We start from the raw sequence: 18,963 nt of genomic DNA, 5'->3' as shown, positions 1-18,963 counted from the left end.
GTTATGTATTTATCACATAATGAGTTATGTTGATATGTGATTTTTCCGTTTCACGTATTCGAATGCATAATAATGAAGACTTGTGCGTAATTCTGTTATCTTTTATTATATCTAGTAAATTGTTGTATGTTGATCACATTGAAATCACCAAAAAAGTCACTGAATTGCAGATGCAAGCGTTATAATAGAGCCTGTTCTATTTGCTTATAATAATAATTAGCTAATTACTTGCATTCGCACCTGCGTAGAAGAAAAGCATGAATAAAATTGCGTAAATGTAATTCGGCCTTGAGATTGATATAATCATTATACTATATATACTTCATGTATCCAAAATGGTGAATAAAGATTATTATCAGTAGGTATTATTATTAATTTTCGAATTACCTTATCTGAAAACATGGACCTATTTACGTTCCCACATATACGCATATAATGGTATAAGGGATACATTATTATGCCCACATCAATAGAAATCATTATTCGAAGGCAGGCCTATACCAAAGACATTCTCGTCTTTGTTAAATGTTAAAAATTAAAAAAGGTTCTTTTATGCCTGCACCAATAAAGAAGTGACACAGGTGGTTCTGATGAATCGAAAAGCTTGGCCTTTTGTGATGCACGGATTTCTATGAGATGGTCGAGAACATACCTTGATGGTGGTGAGGTGGAACACAGACCGCTTGATTGGACAGGCAGGTGTTTTTCGAATGAAATCGGAGAGTATATTCGAGGATTATGAGCAAGCGAATTTTCTGTTGTAGCCAGTCATTCGGAAAGAATGAAAACTGGTATTGTCTAATGAAGATAACCGAACGAAATATATCATCTGTCATGCTGTTGGGTTTTATTCGATACATTTTTTCCTGTTTCTCGCCAAACAATATTCTATTCGTATCTGCTTTTTATCATTAGATACCTTAGAAATGATATATTGCTGATACGCTTCATATCAACATAATACTTGTTGTGAGATAATAAATAAGTCAGGAGATGAAGAAAACATCTAATATATAATAATAATAATATCGTTTATTCCCACCCTTCCCAAAAAGTATACAGTAAGTATAAGAAAATAATTATAAACATACTTATTTAGTATCATAACAATGATAGAGAAGAGAAAAAATAATACATCATCTAGTTGCTAACAACTCTTAATTTTCTCAACATTATTTTGGTCAATTTAACAATTTCATTGCACTACCGTACATTGAATTTTGAATCTTTCAAATTAGCACTGAGCAGTAAGCATCTGTGATTTTATTTCTTTCTTAAATTGATGAATATTATGATTTAAAAGGGGTAAAATTTCATTCAGATAGGAAGGGGCTACATAAGAAAAACATCCTTGAAATTTGGAAGTACGGTGTCTAGGTATGTTGAATGAGTTAATTCTCAAATTGACCATATGTATGTCAGAATGCCTGCTTAGTAAACTGTATAAATAACTAGGTGTTTTAGTTTGAAGCAACTTAAACAAATTTTGTAACTGATACTTGAATTTATATAGTGATTTGAGTTTGAAGAATGATACTTTGAAAATATTTGTCACATGTTCGTGGAAGGACAAAGAGCTATCTATGGTTACGCCAAGATTTTTAGCACTGTCTACCCAGTCAATGTCTGCGTTATCGAGAGTGAGCCTAAAGTTACACTGAGTTTCTACTATTTGTCTTTGAGACCCTATGCATAAGGCCAAAATTTTATTTGGATTGATTTTTAGTCCATGATTCTCCGAGTATAGGAATGCTTTGTTCAAATCTGTGTTTATATTGGCCACGCAACTTTCTGTATCGATGTTATGAGAAGACAAATATAGCTGTATACCATCTGCATATAGATGTACTTGACAATGTGATGAGAAAGTGGGGTAATCAAAAATAAACACTGAAAACATCAAGGGTCCTAAAATACTTCCCTACGGTACACCTGAGACTGTTTCTTTTAGGGATGACCATGAGTAATCATCCAGTTTGACCTTCTGTGATCGGCCTGTGAGATAGCTGGTCATCCATTTAAGAGAAATGTCATCGAATCGTATAAACTTGAACTTGCTGATGAGTAAATCGAAATTAACTAAATCGAAAGCTTTACTTTGATCAAGCAGTACTAAAATGGTGACTTTTGATTGATCTCTGAATCTTGCAAGATCGTCGATTACTTTCAAGAGGGCAGTCTGTGTTCCATGTTTTTTGCGAAACCCAGACTGCTCGTACGGGAGTATTCGATTTTCTTCAAGAAAAGCTCTTATTTGACGGGAAACATTTTTCTCGAATATTTTAGAGAATGAGGGCAGAATGCTGATAGGGCGTAGGTCACTGAAGGTGCATTCTTTTTCGGAATTGGAATTATATTAGCAACCTATCAAACATCTGGAAAGATATGCTTAACTTCATCAATACAGTGTGGTATCACTGAAGAAATCATCTTGATATTTATATTGTCAATACCTAAAGCATTAGATTTTATTTCTTTGATAGCAGTCAAAATATCATCAACACATATATCGGTGAGGGAAAAGTTCATAGGAGCGTTCAATTTATTATTATTGTAGAATGAAAGAGTGTCATCATTTACTATTGAATGTTCAGCCACGTTTAAAAAATAGTCATTGATTTCTTCAGGTCTACGTAGTCCAATTGGCAGGATATTGGTTTGCGAGTATGATTTTGTAGTAACACCCCAATCTGCAAGATTTCTCCATGTCATTTTTGAATTGTATTTATTTTTGTTCAAAACAAATTGTATATATGCTGTTTTTTCACGTTTTATTGCGTGATTGACGTAGTTGCGTAAAGTTACATAGTACTGTCTAGCGGCTGCTGTCGTTTCTTTAAGATATTTGGCATGAGCTTTATCACGGGTTTTCATCATCAATTTAATAGCATAAGTTATATACGGAGATGCTTTATGTTTTCTGTTTACAGTGCAAATTGGAGTATGTTTGTCAAAAAGTATAATGATGCATTCATTGAGAAAATTTACTTTGGAATTAATATCTTGCATAGTCACAATATCACCCCATGGTAAGTTAGCAGTATGATGGAATTGGCCGATACTTGATTAACATCCATAACTAACGTATTCAAAAAACACTATATTGTGAGATTTTCACTAAACAACTTTACAAAAACGCAACACGTGTTCCGCCATACAATGGCTTCTTCTGCCGTGTCTTTACTAACTATATTTTACATATTCAATGCTTAATAAACCTAATTTCACAATTTGAAGTACCTACATTTCAAGTACCTGATTTTTGCCTAAGTATGTAATGAATTAAATTACCTGAATTTCCGAATCTGTTGATTTCTAAACATTCTAGAAAATTGAGTTTCAAACTCTTGTCTTCGAAATGTAACACGTCTCATTCATAATTGAACTAATGTCCTTCTGCTAAAAGGTGGTTTGCAAATGTGGAATTGGTCTTTCTATTTACAAAACTATTTGTATTCTCTTTAATTCTTTGGGAAAATGCAGGGAAACGCAGGGAGTTTTCCTGATGTTGGAGTTATCAACAAATAATAATTAGTACTTCCAAAGTCAAAAATTTAGTCACGCGCACACAATGAAATAACCTTTTGTATATACACTAATATACAGGGTACCCAGTGGAAGTATGACGTATCAGAGATAGGTTGATAACTTAATAAAATATTGCAACAATATTCGGATTCTGTAAAAGTAAATAGAAAAGTATTAAAAACTGATTTTATTTTCATTACAAAGCGAATCCGACATTGTAGGCTATTACTGTTATATATAACATAACTACTGTATGTTATGTATCACGTAAAGTAGTGTATCGTATAAAGGAAATATTTAACAATTGCATCAGTTACATCACTTCACTACAATGGCATTCTCTTTTTACTTTTTTAATAACTTCAAAAAATTTAATAAATTTCAAAACCATGAAAGGTTTGAGAATTTGATATTAGCAAAATAGTTTGACTTGTTGAAAAATTAATATATAAATCAAAATATCCTCGTGTATCTGTCGGGATTTTAAAAATCCTCAATACCAAATTAAGAGTTTCAATTCTTTTGAAGTAGCTATTAGAACTTCTTGGGAAAAAAGCTAATTCCCCATCTTCAAACTAAAAATATGGGAAACAATTTGCATAAAAATGAAAGAGTAGGAAGTGAAAAACTAATTTCTCCTGAAAAATATATCCCTTTCAATTCGGAACTTCTCATTTTACGCAAGACTGAAATGAACTATAAGGATTTGTTTTAAGGAGCACACGGTAAATGTTGGATGTTGCAAAAAATCTAGTATAGCCCAAAATGCATTGAAAAACTTTCACAGGATGCATCGACGTTGTTGAGATCTTTATATGACTTCTAGATGCTTTTGGAAGCTTTCAAATAATAGTCTACAGCACAAAACCATACACAGAAGTCAACTAACTCGTCTCCTTGAAATACACTGTGACAATTTTTTTTATAACTGTACGCATGATTTTGTTTCAACTCGTATCTAGAGCAGTTGTTTTTGTTTCTAGAATAACGACCTCAAAATCCTTTCGTATAAACTACTAACATTGTCTCGTTTCGAATATGATATTAATACTTCCATTGTTGTGTTACAGCGAAAGTAATGGCAGATAATATTCCAGCTGTATTGTAAGACATTTAGTTAAACGTTTTGTTCTGTTGAAATCGCGTCGAGTTATTCCAGTTGCGAAAAACCAGTGAAACAAATGTGGGTGGTAATAGAACCATTAATTTTCCACGCCACTTCGGGCAAACATTTGTTTTGATTAGTTAATACATCTTTATACTGCCTAATGTAAATATAATCTGTATGTAATACACCGTAATTTTATGAAATGGGTGCATTCCGTGAAGGTAATGATATCTTACATAACAATTTGTAAGCGCAATGTAACAGCTCGGGGGTGATTGATTTTTATCAAAACACTAAATTCCGGTGAAGCATATCATTTCTATTTTTTCAGGTTCTGTAGAATACGATTCACGCGTGAATATGTTCCAAGGACATTGATAACTAACGAAATAATTTTATCACAGTTTTCGAAAGCACGTTATTTGGTAACATCCCGACGCCGAAGGCGGAGGGATGTTACCTAAAATAACGTGCTTGAGGAAGTTGTGATAAAATTATGAGTTATTTATCAATGTTCGAGGGATATTCGGTGAGAAAATTTTTTGCAATTCGAACAAAATTATTTATTGAACACACAGTTATTAAAAGAACAATTCGTATAATGATATTCCGTTGATCTTGCTGTATTTGCCTCGGTTACTGCATAGGTGTTTCCACGCATACTATTGATTATTTGGTTATGATGTTCCTGATCAATATTCAAATAAGGTTTTATGGAATTTTCATTATTGTGCCCAGTAATTTTCAACAATTGCTGTTCTTGAACTCCACTCTTAGCTAGTTGATTGACTGCAGTTGCTCTATTAGAGTGATTGGTTATTTTCCTCTGTTTCGTATCCAAGCCAATTGCTTCAGCAGAAGATTTCGTCCATCCGTTGATTATATTTCTACCCAGAGGCATATTGTCATACCAGTTATCGCTTCCTGTCTTCCAGTGACGATTTGGCCTTAAAATAGTCTATTTGTCTTGATATTTGTGCCTCGTTTTGATAATAATTTAATGAATAATCTGACAGGACTAGCATTGTTATCACTATTTTGAACTAACCATTTGCTAGAGGCGCAGTTCTTTGAACCCCCTTGGCAGGTTTTACTGAAAATTGGATTATATTCTATCCTATTAGTTGGAGATCCATTGTTGTCCTTTTCGATATGAAAATAATCAACTAAGCAAGCAGCACCTTCACCACCTCTCCAAGCCAATTCCACCGCTGCTATGTGATAAAATTTGCGTAGGAGTCCTATAGGGGTATTTTCATCCCAAAAGTTTATAATTTTACTCATTTCATTTGAAGTTAATGGTACTGAGCTTGTTTTGCGTTTAGTGGGATCTGTTTGTAAATTTCTTCGTGCTGCGTCGCGTGCATTCCGCGCTTGTTTGAATGCAACACTTTTAAAGGGGTCTAGCATGATATATTCCTAGTAATACTTTTCTTGTAATAATTTGCTTGTTATATTCCATACGGTTTTAACAGTAGCCTCCTTAAACTCTGTGCTATCCTTTTTTCTCATATTAATCGCCCAATCCTGTATTAATGCAAACTCTTCGAGAGTACGATTTCCATCCAATTCATATTTTCTGGCGTCACAAAACTCCATAAATATTTTCCAAGTGTATTTTTTACTATTGACAGTATTTTTTGGTGTATTTTCTTCAATGATTTTGTCAATTGCCGCATCATTTTGAACACCAAAGCGAGGAAGTGACATTTTCGAAATAAATTGAATTACTGAAATGTCAAACAACTTTATTGTGTTGGTTGCTTAGCAATGTCATGACATAAGTGATAACCACCCGTGAAAAACTATCCATGGGTAGTTATCAGTGTAATGATGGTTTCATTGGTTTCATTGTATGAATGACTGATTCATTAAATAAGTAAAAGGAATTGCAATACGATCAATTGTTTCTTTCACAACTATTATTGACAGATCATCTGATCCACTTGAGTTTTTATTTTTCATTAACCTCAGTGCAGCGTGAATTTCCTGTTCAGTAATTGGTCCACTCTCAAACGGGTGCACTAAAATGATGTTTGTACTTACTGTACAAGGTACTGTTAGATTTTGACCTAAGTGACGCGAGATTGCAGTCTCAGCAGAATTTGCAAATGATGAGCAAATAGTTCGGCTATAACAGGAGGGTCATCAACAAGAACTGAATTATGATTGAGTGTAATATTTTCAGCACTAGATCTGTTTTTTTTCCCAACTCGGTGTTTATTATATTCCAGGTTTCTTTAGTTCTGTTATTGGCATTGTTAATTTTTGTGGAAAAGTTAATGTACTCTTAGACGATCGAATAGACCCACTCACTATGGACCTAACATAACCTAACTCTTTCAATATGTTCTTTATCTGTTTCAGTTCATACTCTGTTATTTCGTTCTTCTTCATTTCTTTCCCATTGCCAATTGGATTGTTATATCCTGCTTTTAGTTTATCATGGAATTCTCTGAGATTACTACTTTTCTCCGACTTTGTATTTCCTCTGCTTCTTTCTTCATTTGTTTTTTTCTAGCTCCCCCACATTCGTGATCATATCATCTTTTTGCTCTTTTTGCTTTGAATTCTATGAATTTGTGTCTGATAATGTACAAAATGACAACTCCCGAAATGCTTACTGGAAAAATCACCATCCACCAACCCATCAGATTTTTAGGGCTTCTTAGTTTTCGTCTTCATTACCAACATGTGCGTCACTCCCGTTGTCTTGTATCTATTTCCGTTCCATTCATAAATCCTTACAAATCTTTCACGCGCTGCATTCAATAGAACTATCAGTGACACCAGAAAAAATAAGATAGTTCATAGTCGTTAAATGACGAGGTTGACTTCTTCCATCTGGTGATAACAAACACATTTCTATTTTAGTTGGCGGTTCTCATGGGCATCTGCTATTTGTTTACATATTTGCAGAAAGCAGAAAATACAATATTTAATAATAGTTTTATTTGGAAACGTGCATACTTTATTACGAAACGTTTTTTACTGTCATTTGATTCATGTTGACACAAAATAATTGTAGCGGTTTACAAAACCGCAACACATGTTTCAGATTCAAAATTTATTGAATTTCGAAGTACCTACACAATCATCTGGAGCCACTAAAATCCAAACTCTATTTTGATTAACATTTCAATACATGGAAAAACATTTTTTTTTCGAGTATAAGTACGGATGGTTTGAAAATGATGCTAGCTTCTAAAACAAATTATTGTGACCTATGAAATGAAAATGAAATCATGAATCGTGTAAGGAATAAGTGGAAAGTCAGCACAAACTGTAAAAAAAAAACTAATCAATACAGTTTATTGTATGATTTTCACTATAAGGGTTTTACAAAAACCGCGACACGTGTTTCGCTATACAATAGCTTCTTCAAGCATAAACTGAGAGTTACTTCTAAATTACACCATTTTATACTATAACCTAGTACCTATTCGTCTACCAAAATAATAAATCTACCTGAAAAGGCCAGGTATCAATACATTTTTCGAAAATTTACTTGTAAATATACCTAACTATTTTTACCTCCCAACGAACAGATTCAATAATGGCGAATTATTCAATTCATTTTTATCGTTCATAACGTTCATAACATATTTCCATACTCTCCAACAGGTTAAGTTTCAAACCTTTCTTCTGGAAATGGAGGGGTTTGTATTCATGGTTGAACTCATGTTCCTCTGAGATTGAATGACTGGCATATGTGGAATTAATTTTTCCATTCTGAAAACTGTATTTGTGTTCCTTTATGCGGGCTTTGAACGTTCTTACAGTTTGACCTATATAAAACATCGGACATAACCCACACGATAATTTAAACACTCCTGTTTTTTTTGAAACTGAACTTTTATCTTTGTTATTCATAATGTGCTTGCCTAGGTTGTTGTTGGTTTTGAAAGCAGTATTTACACCTTTGCTGTGCAGAAAATCTGAAACATTTGTAGTGGGTTGGCCTAAGTAGGTTAAGGTTATATAACTTTTATCCTATGCTTGAAGAAGCTATTGCATAGCGAAACACGTGTCGCGGTTTTTGTAAAACCCTTATAGTGAAAATCATACAATAAACTGTATTGAATATGGATTTTCATCAAGTATCGGCCAGTTCTATCCAATTACAAACAATAACAACAAGATCGAAATGAAAAATTGAAAAGGGAATAATTTTTTTCGAGCTAAATATTTTTGTGAAAAATGTTTTTAGATAAAATAGTTTTGGTTTTTCTGTACATGGGATCTCGTAAACGATAAGAGATAGAGTGTCGGTTAAATTGTGGCAAAGTTGCGTATTTTAGAGACCTATTCAATGATGTAAAAAAATCGAATATAGCTCTTTTAGTTCTGGAGGAAAAACCAAAAAATCCCAAATTATTTTTTTGCCTATATCTATCTTCTTTATTCTCAGACATATTGAAAATCTGTCCACATTTTGCTATTGGCACTTGATGTGGACTCTCAGAAAATATCCATGAATCTTTTATACAGGGTGTCATATGACTTGGGCCACCCCCATCTTTGAATTTTTAAATACGGACCTGTATTTTTGTTATAGTTTTTGGATCGTAGACGTTCACTTCATACTGAGAAATTAAATTCAATTTTATATTTCGTGATTTTTCGGTAATATTCGATTAAAATTGTATGAATTATTTATTCCCTTTTAAATTACGGCCATGGAAATTGGTTGACTGAGTTGAATAAAAACATAATAGCAACTTTCACGTCTCTCTATGTACCGTAGAGTTTTTCGACAGTTTTTTTTTTCATTTTCAGGTACCTATTCATATTTTTTCCATTGCTCTGAGCGTTTTCTACAATGAACTTCGAATAAGAAAACCTTTCGTGATTATCTGAAACATATCTACAACAAAATATATTATATGTGTTTTAATGAGCAGAAAAAAAAAGGTGGCAATAATAACATCCGAAACGAACACTATAATTATAATGAAAATTGAAATGAAGTAAGTAATTTATATACACAAAAAAAATAACTGTGCAATAAATGTTCGAATTGGAGTCCTTCCGTTTCGAGATAAATAATGGGACAATAAGATGATCTGCATGACCAGCAGATTTTACTATTTTGGACTATTTTGTATGGGGGACATTGAAAAATAGAATTTACGCTGGAGGAGAGATGGAAAATGTGGAAGACTCGAGATTGAGGATTTTGAATGATTTCGCAACAATGCAGCAAATAAGTGTATTAAGGGCAATAAATAATATGAATAACAGAGTTTAAAAATGTCTCGAAATGGAAGGACTCCCATTCGAACATTTATTGTGCCAATATTTTTTTGGGTACCTATATAAATTACTTCATTTCAATTTTGATTACAATTATAGTGTTCGTTTCGGATGTTATTATTGTTATCATTTTTTTTTCTGCTTATTAAAACACATATAATATATTTTTGATGTAGATATGTTTCAAATAATCATGAAAGGTTTTCTTATTCGATGTTCATTGTCGAAAATGCTCAGAGCAATGAAAAACATATGAATAGGTACCTAAAAATGGAAAAAAACTCTCGAAAAACTCTACGATGCATAGGGAGACGTGAAAGTTTCTATTATGTTTTTATTCAACTCAGTCAACCAATTTCCAGGGCCGTAATTTAAAAGGGAATAATTCAAACATCCCGAAATATAAAATTGAATTTAATTTGAAGTATGAAGTGAACGTCTACGATCCAAAAACTACAACAAAAAATACAGGTCCGTATTTGAAAATTCAAAGATGGGGTGGCCCAATTCAGATGACACCCTGCATAAAATATTCATGATTGTATTCTGAGAGCCCACATCAAGTGCCAATAGTAAAATATTGACAGATTTTCAATATGTCTGCGAATAAAGAAGATATAGGCAAAAAAATAATTTGGGATTTTTTTGTTTTTGCTGTATACCTCCAGAACCAAAAGAGCTATATTCGATTTCTTCACATCATTGAATAGGTCTCTAAAATACACAACTTTGCCACAATTAAACCGACAATCTATCGTTCACGAGATCCCCATGTACAGAAACGAATTTGAATAGCCCTGTATTTATACTAAGAAAGTGGGAAATTTCAGAAGAAAGGAAGAAAGTTACAACCCACAAAATTTAATTTTTACGAAAATTTGTACGTTGTCTATCCAAGAAATAAAGTGAAATCTAATTTTTCTCAAATATATTCATTCATAATTTCTATTTTCAGCTAAGTGATTCGGTTTTTATCTCTTCAATCGTCGCAACGCGCCGTCTTTTCATTGGCTTCTTTAATCGTGGAAACAGGCAAAAGTCACAGGGAACCAAATCAACGTATGCCATTGTCAACATTTCAAGTGTTTTCAGTACTTAATTCCATTTTTTTACACAAAAATTTGATACAAAAACATAAAAAATCGCTAATCAAATATACGTAGCCCGAAAAATTTCAACATTAACCTTATTATTTGAACAGTCAAATGGAAATGATGAAAACATGTGAGAACTGATAAAATTAAAAAAATATGATTGAAAATGCATCTCCAACTTCGAACTTTATTGAGGCATCGAAAAGAGACAAAACAAAATGCTGAATTAGAAATCAACTAATTTGTTTCAAAGGAACGTATTTAGATATAGTCATGCATATGTGCAGACACATGAACAGATGAAATCAATAAATTTAACAACGTAATATTTGAGTGTTGAATTAATAACTTAGTGAGAAACACATTCACTAATGAAATAAAATTCGTATCTTCTTCTAACCCGTACGTACATACGAATATGATATCTGTAGACAAACAGGAAATTGGGACAACCAGTATCATATCTAAATAGTAATTCATTTATCATGAATATGGAATTTCAGGTAGTTTCAAAGGAAGACACGTCAACAACATTTCAACAATATGGTACTCTTAATTCATATTGAATAACACTCTAATTTCACGTGAACGTGGATGATAAGTGTTATTTGTAAATTAAACAAATGTGATAAGATACCATTAATATAAATAACAGCTTTTACTGCGTACCTGTGTACCCAAAATGTCTACCAATACTCATGAAAATGCGTAGTTATTTAACAATTTCAGATTAGTGAATATTTGGGCCAAGGACATTGATCTAATTAACTCAGATTTGCAATTTTTCACTTTTTTTTAGCTCTTGAGAAACAATAAAAACTGTATAAGAGTGATGAAGAAAAAAACATTGAAACTTTCTCTGCTTTTTACCACTTTCATTCAACGTTACTGCAGTTTCGTCTTATAAGGACATTTTCAAACTTATACATTGAAGAAATAAAAGTGGTAAAAAACATAGAAAGTTTCAATTCTTTTTTCATCATTATGATTTCCCACCACGTAGTAACGGCTACATCCATCAATTTATTGTATAAGAGTGACTTTCGATCACAATCAATTATTTTTCATTCAAAGATATGTAGCTACGAAAAATTCATATTCTACATGAAACAATAAATATAAAAAAATGTTCTCTGATGGTTTTTGTTGACCTTAACATTAGTTTTTCTTTAAAAAAATTAGATATGAGCAATTGCAGCTGAAAATGAGACTCCTTGTCGTTATAATCTATATGCACTTTCAAATCACAGCGGGAATACTTACAACGGGCATTTCACAGCATATTGCAGACACCCATATAGTGGCACGTGCGACATGAATACAACAATTCACACGTGTCCCCAATTTCACCAAAATCACTTGTGAATAAGGTGGCTTATCTTTGCGGAAAAAATCTGTTCAAAATCTGTTTTTTCCGTTAATCAGCTGTCGCACCCCTACAAACGACAACCCTCAGAAGTCGAAACTTGTGCGAGCTAAGGAGTAACGAGGTCTTACCTTTCAACTGTGATTCCTAACACGGGTTGGACGATAGCAAGTGAAAATCTAGCGTTTAGCCTGGGACTTGAACCACCGACCGACACGGCAGTCAATTCGAGTGAGTGAACAAAGCACCCACGTGGAACCGACCGGCTACCGACCAACTATGCCCTCTTTTATGAATAGAAGGGAACGAAGCAGCACCTTTGAGGTGTTTTATATTTCCTTTTTTTTATAAACTAATTTCTGGTAATTGATTTGTATTTCCATGATTTTTCTGCTTTGATTATCGTAAAAATAAATTGGTGGATTGGTTGATTCCGTGTTAGGAATCACACGTTAAAAGGTAAGACCTTGTTAGTCCTTAGCTCGCACAAGTTTCTCAACTTCTGAGAGTTGTCGTTCGTATGGGAACGACAGCTGATTAACGGAAAAACAGATTTTTAACAGATTTTTTTAACGAAATTTAAAAATAAATTCAAATTTAAAAAAGTTTCACGTCGTGTTTCTCTTAGATTCTCCCAATCCGGTCTGTAACAATCTTAACATGAGGAAGGAAAATGTGGAATAATTATGAACAATTTATTAATTCAATATATCCATATATATCTATTAAAAGTGTTTTCGAACAAGAGTTGTATCGATAATGCCGAATTTTACGTCGATACATTCAGTTGAATTCTCAACATTTTGTTATTTTTTATACAACTTTTTATTCTTTCGATTCGAGGAATCTAATCGATGGAGAGTGAAATTATTTTATTCAGAATGAACATTTCTCCTTGTACTGGATTTGGCAATGTTTTGCTTTGATTAAGAAATGTATTTCCATTTACATGGAAGATATCCATATCATTTTCATTACTTCATCGAATTCAACGTCCTTACATAGATTTGAACTCCAAACATTTCGAAATCGATAGTCAGCGAACTGTAAAACCTGAAAGTGTTATTTCGATTACAACTTTTTCATTTATCCCTTGAATAATCCCAAGTTCCGCTTCGATGGGTCCACTTGATGATTTTTAGTTTTCAACGTCGTCATAAACAATAGAAAATCATCGGAAATACGTGAAAAAGTCACACGTTTCCGGTTGATTACACCCGAAGTTTCTCTTCGAGGAGACAAAAGCCTTTCAAAACTCGGAGGTGTTAACGAACTGCACTTCCATTGTTTCATTATTAAATATTGACCGTGTTAGGCAACTGCGTGAGGTGTGACAGATAGTGGGTTCAACATACACGGGATTTATGAGCCGTTTTCGAAAAAATTAGCTAATGACTAATCAAATATTGATGTATGCTAATGGTCGGCCGTGGTTTGGAAATCGAAGAGTTTTTGAATTTGCATACCTATTACAGAGAGAAATCGGGACAGTTATATGAACTTGCAAAAACTCGAGGAACAGAACTAAATTGCTATAATACAACTACAACAACAACGGTACCTTAGCTATTATAGTCGATAATTTTCACAATTTTATGTTTACTCGATGTTCCTGGTTCAACTCGTGTTAATAGTTCAATTTTTTTGTGTTTTTTTATGGTTACTTGTATGTTATTTCATTTTAATTTCAGTTTTTTGCTTAATAAAATAGTTTATTTCTGACCGGGATATTATAAGCTTATATCGTCATAGTTACGCTATCAATAAAGAGGGTCATAACTCCCTTGGGACATTATAGATTTTATAATTCCCTCTACCTTTCACAAGTAAAAATAAATAGAAATGAAAACTGAACCATATTTTATTTATCCACGTCATTACAAATAATAAATGTACAATTTTGAAATGTTCCCTGAAAATTACTTCCGCCACTGGAAACAATTTCTTCTTTTGTATGGCTGGAGCTTCTGTTCACTACAGTCGAGGTACCTGCCTCTTCTGATGACAAAGTAGACAACATACGCGCCGTTTTATTTCTCAATTCGATGCTATCCTCCAAATACCCCTCCGCCACCGTGGAACTTTTCCAACCTCCGTGTCTTTTTAAGTTAGTCATAGTTGCTCCTGCGTTGGCTAGAGCAGTAGCAGAAGTGCGACGAAGGCAATGTCCCGTATAGGAAGATGAGTTTGGCAATCCTAAATACATTGCGATTTTGCTGGGGATTTTTCCAAACATGTTTTTTCCAATTGGCTGAGATGTACATTTATTTTATCGGAAGCTCAAAAAAAATCGTTCAATACCTTTAGGACGCAAAGACATATAAAGTCTTAATAAAGGCAAAGCGGAGAACTCTTTTTCATCCACAACTGTAAATTTCTTCGATACACCAGTTTTACTTTCCGGTACGTTCACTACCATAACGGAATCCCGGTCCTCTATATCCGATATCTTCATATTCAAAAGTTCCTGACTTCTGCATCCTCCAAAATAACCCATAATCAAAACAACCTATAACAAAAAAAAAGGAAATAAATACACACAAAAAGGAAAATAAGAAAAAAATTACCTTATGCAATAAATGAATATCATTAGGAGCGTCCTTTAGGAATCTGATAACATCTTTAGGAGATAAAACAGCAGACTTTTTCGGCTTATAACTCTTACTTTTCCGTTTCAAAAAAGCCTGTAGTTCATTGAACTTGGTGATATCTCGTTTCTCATGTATAGTCACCATCGATTTTAGCATTGACCATTTAGTCCATAAAGAATTCGGACTATACGTTTCTGACTGAAACGAATAAACACAATTACTACCAAATCTACCGAAAAACATAGAAAATTCCTTACCAGTTCTTGAAAATATGCCAGAAATACAGTTTCAGTGACATCTTTTGGCATAACATTTTTCCGTGTCAGCCAGTCCAGATATATCTTGTATTCTTTTTGGTATACGGCGTCACTTTTCGATGGAATTAATGATTCTCTTGCTTGTTCAGCTTTTTTCAAAATATCCTTCATTATATTTGGGGTAGAAAACACGTTTTCACCGCAAGCACAGCTTGATAACAAAGTTCTGTTTATAAACAAGTAACATAGCAACAACCTAGCAACAAGAAAACTCTACTATAATCAACGGTACCTGATTCAAATATACCGGGAAGGTAATGAATTGGTACATTTTTCCGTTTCAAAAATGAACAAAATTTTATTGAAATCGGTCAGAAATAAAATTATCTATGTACCACGGGAATTAATGAGCCTTAATAACCTCAGACAATTGCTGTCCCTCGGGCCAGGGGCCCTCGGGACGCAAACTTTGCCATCGGTAATTAAGGCCCTCCTAATTCCCTTGATACATAAATAACTATTAGGTCATCAGCAAACAAAAGAAATTCACTATAAAGAATAACGTATTTCAAGTCATTGACAAATAGGTTGAAAATCAATGGCCCTAAATGAGAACCCTGTGGTACACCCGATGAAACTGAGATTGAGGAAGAGTTACCATATTTTATAAATTGTACTCTGCAGGCTAAATAATTTTCAATCCATTTCAGAATGTTTTCTTGAATACCCAAAGCGTTTAGTTTATGCAACAACAAATTGTGGTTTACTCGGTCAAATGCCTTTGAAAAATCTCTGCAAATAGAATCCACCTGGTGTCTATTTTCGAAGGGCGTTTATTATACAGTGTTGATAAATTATCAGATTTGTGCTGGTAGATCTACCACTACTGAATCCATGTTGTTGATTAATGATTATATGTCTACAATCCCATGTTAGCTTTTTTGTAATTAGGCTGTCTAACAATTTGGGTAATTCTGATTGATTACAGACTGCTCGATAATTTTTTATATCATTATGTGATCCACTTTCAAAAAACTGTTTTTTCAATAATCTGGAAAGATCGACGATTTCAAGGAAATATTGAATATTAGGTGAATTGGTTTTACCAGGGTAAAAATACATTTTTTGATTAGGAATAGCGGAATTCCATCAGGACCTGTAGACAATTTCCCAGGTAATGATACGACTAGATCGATTATTTCTTTAATATCAACGCTATAACTACATATATCAACCGTCTTACTGAATTTATATTCTGGAATTTGGTTAACTGTTTCATCACTGTAGACTGATGAGAAATATTCTGCATATTCATTTCAGAAATGAATGAAAATATCCAACTCTTCATTTTTACGATCCTCACTATTATGAAATCAACATCAATGCCGAGAAATTTGAACTTAAAAGTGACCCTCGGATAACTGGTCTGATGTGAGTGTCTATAAGTGAGCGACCGATGAACGAGCGATGAATAAATCTCAGCATCGCAGAATCTTAACACCTATAAATTTGAATAACAAACGAGGAACGAATATGAAAACCACACCTCGAAACACCGTGTAGCCACAATCAGCGTCTTAAAATATAACTTCTTGAATGAAACGCAATTTTCATTCATGAAAAAATCGAACTGTATAATAAACATATCAGAATAAAATTATAGTAAAGCCAGCGTGCTAAGTATGTGTGGCCGGCAAGCGCGTATGGAAGTTGGCTTAGAAATAATAATCAATGAAATTGTAATTGTCCAATAGGCGCATTTTCGTGTAGGCTAAAATGCACAGGTGTGAGGCGTGTATAATTTTTAAATCTGAAGTTGAGCTTGTTTGGAGGTGTCGCTTTAATAACAGGTGCCGAGATGGAAATTGTTTGGATTTTACATGGTTATTCATTAGTGCTGTCATGCCGGATGTGCTGCCTACGATTTGGAATAATCATTCACACCGGCTCACAATCCTCTGAATAGTATTCATGTGGCAACATTGATGTTGAAGTCTAATTGAGATTACATAAATTTACAAACTATAAATATGTAGTCTTTCATTAGGCTCTTCCTATCTTTAAATTCAAGTAAAACAAAGTCTGTGTGAGATATCATCGAAATTTTTTTATTCGTTTGAAAGATATATTTATGCCAATATGTGCCAAATGTCCGCTGTGGCTTCTCTGGGTGGAGCGCTTCTGAAACGTCTAGGAATTCGTGGCTCATCTCTGGATTGGATGAGATCTTATCTGGATTGCAGAACGCAAACTGTGAGGGTTGAACTGGAGGCTGGGACATTCCACTCTACCTTCTCTAACCTGTGTCGTTCTTGCCGGTGTTCCCCAGGGTAGCGTCCTAGGACCTATTCTCTTTCTTTCATTCGTACATAACCTCAACAACAATAATCGTCAACATTGTAGGTACAGTGCAATTTGCCGACGATTCTTCGTTCACTCTGGAGTCCTCGGATTACGAGGGATTGCCGTGTCAGGCCAATCAAGCAGTTGCTAATATGCAAAAATATTGTTCTCAAAATGGTCTCAGTCTGAACAGCTAAAAAACTAATACAATCGTCTTTTCACTAAATAATAATATTTATTTGACTACGTTACATAATACAATATGTTTGTAGCAAGTCATGTTTGGCTTTACATTTAAAATTCATAAGTTAAAATTTACACAACAACCACATATGTAAAAACTTTGAAAATCAAAAAGAAGTAGTGAGTTGTATTTTACCACAAAAATGTGTTCTGAAGTCATCGACAGAATAGAAGCAATGCCTCAACAAATAATTTTTCAATTTCCTCTTGTATGTGTTTAGACTGAGTTATTTATAATCTTGAGGCAAAATATTGTACAGAAAGTAATCTATGGAATTCTTTTGCGATAAGTGAAGACGAAATCGATTTATTCTAATGTGGTGAGTGTTCCGTGTGTTATGTTCGTGGATATGACATTGTTTCGCCAAGGATGGTTTCTTCTTATGGATTTCTATCAAAACGTAATAAAGAAATAAAGTTGGCAATGGCATAATTCTGAGTTTTTTTAAATATTCTTGACAGTGATCCCTGTATCCAATATTAGCCAGCACTCTCAATGCCTTCTTTTGCATCCTAAAATGAGAATGATCGCAGTGTTCTGGTCAAAATAAATGGCAAGTCAATACAACAAACGTCGTCTGTAAAATTTTTAGGTTTGAATATTAATGCTCAACTCTCTTGGAACAAGCACATTGATTATATTTTGAGTAAACTGTAGAAACAATGTTTTGTAAATCGTAATCTCCGTAATTTTGTTCCATCTTCACTCAGTTATTGTCCGATCAACTTTGGTAACTGTACAAGAATAAACGAAGCTCAAAAAAAGATAATGAGAACATGATGACTCATGTAGGAAGCTGTTTACCGATTTGGATATTCTAACCATTATTTCACTATATATATTAAACTGTATTTATGTCAAAATTCATCTCGACTAATTTGAATGAAGAAATAATCTTCCGCTCGCCACAGGATATACGTTAAGATACAACTATAATTTTATTGTTTCCCACCATAAATTGACGAAAGCAGCAAACGACCCTCTAATTATGCCCATCAAATTATTCAACAAACTACCTATCTCTCTTAAACAGCTATCAAACCTGTATTCCCTCAAAAAAAAAATTAAAACTGTTACATGACATTACATTTTATTCCCTCAATGAATATTTCCAGGCTGATTTGGAAATATTAATCACTTGATTGCAACAGTTTCGACTGTACTATTTTCAATTGT

General features: G+C 33.5%; 1 protein-coding gene and 2 long non-coding RNA genes across 4 annotated transcripts in view; 2 read left to right on the top strand and 1 right to left on the bottom strand.

Moving 5' to 3' along the window:
- Nucleotides 1-18,963, top strand: part of tkv (serine/threonine receptor kinase thickveins) — a 504,368-nt gene that overhangs the window by 277,154 nt on the left and 208,251 nt on the right. The gene's annotated exons all lie outside the window — the stretch shown is intronic.
- LOC141480818 (uncharacterized) lies at nucleotides 5,073-14,206 on the top strand. The gene is made up of 2 exons (XR_012464583.1): nucleotides 5,073-5,165; nucleotides 10,848-14,206. It is a non-coding gene; the product is annotated as an uncharacterized lncRNA (long non-coding RNA).
- On the bottom strand, nucleotides 14,196-15,683 carry LOC141480817 (uncharacterized). Its single transcript, XR_012464582.1, has 2 exons — nucleotides 15,201-15,683; nucleotides 14,196-15,141 (listed from the first exon to the last, which is right to left on the bottom strand). It is a non-coding gene; the product is annotated as an uncharacterized lncRNA (long non-coding RNA).

This window comes from Leptinotarsa decemlineata, unplaced genomic scaffold, assembly GCF_025532065.1.
Source record: "Leptinotarsa decemlineata unplaced genomic scaffold, Ldec_3_MD MMD2_tig00000010_RagTag_RagTag, whole genome shotgun sequence".
Taxonomy (NCBI): Eukaryota; Metazoa; Arthropoda; class Insecta; order Coleoptera; family Chrysomelidae; genus Leptinotarsa; species Leptinotarsa decemlineata.
The sequence above is the reverse complement of the archived record's forward strand: the minus strand, read 5'-3'. Positions and strand labels throughout refer to the sequence as shown.